Below are 7,673 nucleotides of genomic sequence, written 5' to 3' on the forward strand. Positions count from 1 at the left end.
AGCCCCTGGCCACCTGCCATGTGACACAGGGCCATTTTCTCTCACCTCCCAGGGGTCCCTCAGGCACAGCTGGACCTGAGGTCAAAACATTTACTGTAGCCCGCTTGAGAGACACGGAATCCATGCCTGACTCAGCACTGCTTTCCCACGATGTCAGCTACCGGTGAAAAGTGCCTGCACTCTCCATCCCCTTTGCTCCCGCGTGCTGGAATACAAATAGGGTTGAATCACGGTGGTTACCTTTGATTCCTCTTTCACTGTAAGCTCGCCTTAGATGCAGATTCTGATTCTAACAAGCTCCCAGGTGATATTGACACTGGAGTCACCAGGCTCCAATTCAGTCTCATTTTTCACACTGCTACTGACCACCCACCAGTGGGTCATAAACCAGCACTTTTTTTCAACGAAATAGAAACTCTATAGAGTGCCACACGTGTAGTAAGGATGAATATTGTTTCATGCTGTGTCAGGTGTAAAATGTATTCCTTACTGTTAGTCACAGTCACACTTTGAGAAACAGTGCCATGACCCACCCTCAGCCAGCTCCCAGGGGCCTCCTCTCCTGCTGAAGATGGGGTGCCACCGCGGAGAACGCAAACCACTAAGTCATTTTCTCTGCCATCTCCTAGCTTTTCCTCACTGGTCCTACTTTCAGAGCCACACAAACCAATGCATAGACCCTCTTCACCCAACTGAGACAGGGAATGAAATTGGAAACATCTACCTAAACCTACTAAAAAATGACCACTATCTAAGTCAAGGCCTAAATCAGAGTAAAGAAACTGAAGAACTGATGGCTTTTTCCAAATGTGAACATACACCTTTTCCGTTTCCAAAGCCCTGGTCCACATCCTTCATGAGAGAAATCTAAATCTTGAATTTAATTTTTCAGTCTTTTATTGGATTATTTTCAAGATTCTAGGTAAAACAACTATCCTCCAATAAAAATTAATTTAAAAAATTTTAAAACAACATTGTATGGGCTTCCCTTTGAAGTCCCAGACTCCTATATCCTTCTCCTTAAGTCCAAAATGACATATATGCTTTGTCTTGCCTTACTGTCTTTGGTATCCTTCATGCTTATGTGAATTCCCCATGTGTAGGTGATACAATTTGATTTTCACCTGTTAATCTGCCTTATGTCCTTTTAATTATTCAATTCAACCAGCCAAAAGGCACCAGAGGGCTTGGTGGGGGAGGGAGGAAGAGTCCCCTTCCCCACAGATGCTAATTGGATTGTTTGATTTTTCATGGGCCACTCCTGTTTCTTTACTAGTCTTAGTAGTAACCTTTCAGCAGAAATACTGTGTGCGACGTGCTCCCTCATCTAGCAGCTCTGGTATGAATAACCCCCCAGTGAAGGAAATCTCTCCCTTTAGTCTTTCCAAGCCAATTTCTTTTTATAATATTACTCATTCTAATTGACTACAGCCACCAAATCTGGCTTCAAATCCACAATCCTTTTCCTTAACAACTGGTGGTTTGATTTTGACTACCTGAAATTCTTCAGGGTATAAAGTAATAAGAATATAGGCCATGTTTTAAACCTAGGGTCAGTCAACATTAAAATCTGGAGTATTTAAGTGAACATTTCAGGCAAGGAAGAGCTAGCAGTTGCTTAATTTAAAATGCCCCACAAGAAAAATGTTTGCAAAGAAGCTGGCATTTTTTATTAGTTATTTATCTTGCCGTCATTCCTTACACATTTGGTCAGCAAACAGTAACCACCTGCTTGGAGCCAGGCTCTATTTAGACGATGAAATAAAAAACAAATGCACAGGGCACAACCTGTCTTCTAAAGGAATGCAGGCCTGGGAGCAGAGACGTTTTTAAAAAGAGAGGGAGAGAGAGAATTAAAACACAGAAGCTCTAAAACAGACCAGTGAGTGCATAAAGACTTTGGGAGAGAGACCTTGATATCTAGGAGTCAAACATACACCTGCTTACGATTTGCCCTTGTTGCTCACACCCTGGGAAGAACCTTTATGTCAAAATTGAGTCTCTTCGGGCTTCCCTGGTGGCACAGTGGTTGAGAGTCCGCCTGCCGATGCAGGGGACACTGGTTCGTGCCCCGGTCTGGGAAGATCCCACATGCCGCGGAGTGGCTGGGCCCGTGAGCCATGGCCGCTGAGCCTGCGCGTCCGGAGCCTGTGCTCCGCAACGGGAGAGGCCACAACAGTGAGAAGCCTGCATACCGCAAAAAAAAAAAAAAAAAAAAAAAAAATTGAGTCTCTTCACTAGCATTCCTGTATCTGTCAACCCCCAGATATTTCATCCTGTGGTGTAAACCCTGAGAGTTTTTTTTTTAATTGTAACGCAAGTGCCTAACATTAAGCTTTTGATTACCCAGGCATCCAGCTATCTCCAATAAGCACACTGCCAGCGACTCAACTAGAGGAAGAGCCAGGTCGCCTACCGCTGAAGTTTCCTTCGTTTTAGACTTCTCTGGCTGACTCTGATAACTAACACTTTGACTGCTTGTTTTTCCCTTTCCTCACTTTAATTCGGGCTCTTATGTATTAAATTCACCAATAAAGAGAGAACCTGTGGAACCCTAGCTCTCCCACCCTCGACTCCAATAAAAGCAGAATGCCAGGTTCTCTCTCTCTGCCCCCCTCCCCCCCAGCCCACTCTCTCCCTCTCCCCATCGCCACACCCCACATCCACAGCCTCTCTGTGTGACCCCAGGCATGCCATGTGTCTTCCAGGATCTGTGAGTAAGAAATCTTGTCCTTTCAAAGGGGTTATTGCTAAGGGTGTTTTCCAATCACAGTAAAAGCCACAAGGGCCAGTCCAATCGCAGCATTGGCTCTGGAAAGGAAGACATCTGCAGGGGCTCCCTGTGAGCCCAGGTGAGTGCCCAGAGGCATTTCGAGCCAACATTATCACTATCCACAGGCTGAGATGCACACAAAACACCTTCCCATCCAATCACATTGGCCACCTGATTGGCTTACCTATATCCAGTTAAGATGACAATTAGCACAGGCTAGCTGGCCAGGTGGGAGACGAGGGGCAGGTAAGATTAGTGTGAGATGCGGAGGTTGGTATTCCAGAACTGGTATGCCTAATAGGTGGCAAAAATTTCAGGAAGCAAGAAACAACTTGGACAAGTAGTCAAGACATAGGACAATCCCCGCGCTCATTAGGGAAATCTGTAGAGCTGGAGAGCTTCTGTTTTCTTTGTAACACTATTTGAGGCATCAAAGACCTGCTTCAAAGTAAAACGGTGCAATGAGGCCTTCTTTTCTGTTACTACAACTTGGGGCATTAAAACACTTTCCTTAGAACCACATGCAAGGTTTTATTCCCTTGGAAGTGGTAGTTTCCTGACCTGGAGACTTAAATCAAAAATATTCTAAAAAAAAAAAAAAATTCTATAAAAACTAAAAGCAAGTTAAACTCAACTTTTAAAAAAAAAAAAAAAGGAGTAAATATGCAGCCTAAACCTATGAGATAAATAAGTCCTGTTTCTATTACCTTCTCTTTTTTTTTTCAGATTTGCATGATTATTTTAATGTTACCACAGGATACAAACACCCAGAAATTCGAATCAGAATGCTTGTTTCTCATAGCTGCAAGTGAAACCAAGCAGCACCTTTTGGGGCCCTCCTGGGCACAAAAGCCTTTCCAGGTTCTCCATTTCTTATTTGCAGGATGAAGCCTTCAGCCTCCTAGACCTTCCCTGAGTTCCAAAGGGCAGATCCAGACAGCTACTAATCAGGGCAATAGGGAATGCAGAAACCAAGGAGGAATGGTCAAGAAACCATAGTGCAGCAATTAAAGCAGGATCCTGGTGCCTCCTCAAGGGATATATGTAACAATATCTTTGAGTTCTTCTGCAAGAACGAAGACCCCCAACCAGGTGGAGGATGGTAACTTCAGGCTGAGCACAAGATTCCTGGAGCACCACCTTATTACCTCACCACTGACCAGTCAGAAGAAAGTCACACATCCTGCAGCCCTCACCCCAAATTTTGCCTATAAAAATTTCTCCCTGAAAACCATCAGGGAGTTCTGGGGGTTTTAAGCAGGAGCCACCCGTTCTCTTTGCTTCGCCATCCCATAAACATTTCTCTGCTCCAAACTCCGATGTTGCAGTTTGTTTGGCCTCACTGTTCATTGCTGAATCTCTCTTATGATGTTGCAGGAAGGGTGACCCCTTCCAGGGCCTGAGAGTGGGCTCTAGTCTAACACTCAGAAATGAATTGTCCGAGGAGGCACACATGCTGACAAAGCAAGAGACTTTATTGAGAAGGGGCAGCTGGGTGAAGAGCAGGAGGGTAAGGGAGCCCAGGTGAACTGCTCTGCCACGTGGCTCACAATCTCGCGTTTTACGGGAATCGGGTTAGTTTCCGGGTTGTCAGGTTAGTTTCCGGGTTGTCTCTGGCCAATCGTTCTGACTCAGGGCCCTTCCTGGTGGCACACGCATCACTCAGCCAAGATGTATTCCAGAGAGAAGGATTCTGGGAGGTTGGTAGAACATATGGACTTGCATTTCCTCTCTCCTTTCTGTTTTTTTTTTTGCGGTACGCGGGCCTCTCACTGTTGTGACCTCTCCCGTTGCGGAGCACAGGCTCCAGACGCGCAGGCTCAGCAGCCATGGCTCACGGGCCCAGCCGCCCCGCGGCATGCGGGATACCCCCGGACCGGGGCACGAACCCGTGTCCCCTGCATCGGCAGGTGGACTCCCAACCACTGCGCCACCAGGGAAGCCCTCCTCTCTCCTGTTGACCTTTCCCTCATTCTTCCGGTCGGTGGTTACTTGTTAGTTCCGCGTTCCTTACCAGGACCCCCTGTTGTAACATAACTCATGCAAGTGGTTACCATCTTGCCTGGCTAGTGGGGGGCGGTTTCAGTCAGTGGTTCCCCTAACAATGATGTGGCCAAGTATCACCCTGTGCTATCAGCAAATCCTACTGATAGAAATTTGACACTGATAGACATTTGAGAGTCTGTTTATTCATTGGTCCTCATACCCTGTGAAAGAGACAAGGCCATTTACTTCTCCATCTTAGAGGCGAATAAATCAGGGTTGCAGGAAGAAGAGACTCCCCCAAGGTCGCACGGCTGGTGGCAGAGCTGGGTCTCGAGCTCGGGCTTTAGCCTTCCTCATTCAGTGTCCTTTACTGCTACACCAGACAAGCTTCATTAATGTTAATTAAGGATCTGCTTTGGAGCAGTGATTACCAAGTAAAGGCCCAGAAGGCTGGCCTGATGGACAAGCAGACAGCCATCTGCTTCTTACCTGGGTCACCGGCCCCTGAGCTCCAAGCTCGGAATGAGTCACTGTCAAAAGGCAAAGAAACATCCCTGGTTATCACATGAGAAAGACAAAAAATTATTCCAGTTTAGCAGTAATTTTTTCCCACCCTGCCACATGTTGCAATGCCAGTCATGTTAAAATAAACTCTTTATTTTAGAATAGTTTTAGATTTACAGGAAAATTCCAAATATAGTACAGAGAATTCCCATATACTCTCCAGCTAATTCCCTCTATTAACTACTCTATGGTCAGGCCACTCAGGATGGCTGTTTGCTTGCTCTCTGTGCATTCCCTGCTTCACCAGTGCCTGCTTCACCTACAGCCTATGCACCTGACTCACCTTGCTACAAGCTTGCCCCTGCCTCAGCTGACGCTTGTTCTTATCAAAAGGGCGGTGAGGGGCGTGCCCCTCTGCTAGTTTCCCTGGTAACTAATGAGCCAACCTATAACTGGCAACCTCCCCTTGCCCCACCCCCAGGAGCAAAGCCTGCCGCCATGTCCTCCCCACTGATAGCTGCACACAGTCGGGTGTCACTCCAGGGCCTTTCTCCAGGCAGGTAAGCACCCTATCCATTAACCATTGATATCTCTGTTGCTGACTCTGGGCTCTTCCTTTGGTCTTAAAGCTGGGCAAGTGCAGGCCGTGTAGGCCTGCAGGGTTCAGCCCATAACTACTTGTCACAATTAATGGGCTGATGTTGATATGTTGTTAACTGAAGACCATACTGTATTCAGATTGCCTTAGTTTTTACCTTTTTCTCTTCCTGGATTCCATCCAGGACACCATATTAACATTTCATCATCGTGTCTCCTTAGTCTTCTTGGCTGTGACAGTTCCTCAGACTTATCTTGTTTTTGTGACAGTTTTGAGGAGTACTGATCAGGTATTTTATAGAATGTCCCTCACTTGGGATTCATCTGATGTTTTCTCATGATTCGACTGGGATTATGAGTTTTTGGAAGGATGTTCGCAGAGCTGAAGAGCCATTCTCATTACAGCGGATTAAGGGTGCACGACTTAATCACTGTTGATGTTGACCTTGTCCACCTGGCTGAGGTAGAGGCTTTTTCAAGTTTTTCTGCTGTGAAGTTACTTTCACCCCCCTTTTCATGCTGCATTCTTTGGAAGGAAGTCACTGGGCACAGGCTGCCCTTAATTAGAAGGGAGTTATGCTTCAAGTCCTTGAGGGCTAAGGAGCACAGGAGATTTGTCCATTCTCCCCCGTTTATTTTTTCAATAATTTGTTTCTATCAGCAGGGACTAGTAGATATTCTAAACTTTCAGTTATAATCCAATAATACTTTGTTTTGTTACTCAGATTGCTTCAGGTTTGGCCATTGCGAGCGTGTTCATTTGGCTCCTGCGTTTCTTTGGCATACCCACGTCATTGTGGATTTTTTTTGAGCACTTTCTTACTTTCTGGCTCTACAAGAGATTCAGGCTCATTTTGTAGATTTCCTGCCTGAATCCTAGAATGAGCCATTTCTCCAAAGCACCCTGGTTCCTTTCATTGGAGAATGGTATTAGGAACTGAGATCTCCCCAGGAGGTGTTGCCGGCGCCTGGTGAGGACCCGAGAGTGGCGGGGGGTGGCTTCTAGGCCTAATCTCAAGGTACTGGCGAGAAAGGCGTCAGGAGTGAAAGGTGAGAGAAGTGCTGGGCCATCGGAGAGAGGAAGCCTCAGGGAGCCTCGAGGGCATCACCAGGGTCTGCCAAAGCCCCCAGGCCACTGGCTGGGACCTGGAGAGGTGAGGAAACACTGTGAGGCCTAGTACCGGCTTTGTGTCTGAGGCAGTGTTGGTGGGGGGAGCGGGGAGCCGGAGCCAGGGCAGCCTGGGGAAGGCCTCACCTCTGTCCCCGCCTTTGGGCCTCGCGGCGGCTCTGCTCGTGGCCTCTGTGGAGTATTCCCGAACTAAGTCCACGTGCCTGATGCACAATGAGATCAAAGACACCGAAACATCAGAGTTTGGAGCAGACTCTGGTTTATTGCAGAGCCAAGCAAGGATACAGGATGGCTCGTGCTCAGAAACCCCAAACTCCCTGATGGTTTTTTGGGGAAAATTTTTATAGGAAAAGTTTGGGGTGAGTGCTGCAAGGGGTGTAACTTTCTTCTGCCCGTTGGCAGATCCTCGCCTTCCCTCTTCCCTGCCCTCATCTGCCTTCTCCCGCGTGAATCAGTTCTGAATATGGGAGGGGGAGGGCGTCTGGCTTACTGTTTTTATGAACCCCTGCTTGCGGTTGGGGGTGTATTTAATCTGAGGCCTTAGGGTCCTTTGGTGTCTCTGAGTGTTTTCTGTGTGTGTACATATTTTGCTCTTAATTTCATAAATAAGCATATATTGAAGGTGGGGGAAAGAAACCTGAGATCTAGGGGTTAGATGCTCTCATGGCTACTGAGGTGTCATTT

The sequence above is a fragment of the Phocoena sinus genome, chromosome 8 (assembly GCF_008692025.1).
Source record: "Phocoena sinus isolate mPhoSin1 chromosome 8, mPhoSin1.pri, whole genome shotgun sequence".
Lineage (NCBI taxonomy): Eukaryota > Metazoa > Chordata > Mammalia > Artiodactyla > Phocoenidae > Phocoena > Phocoena sinus.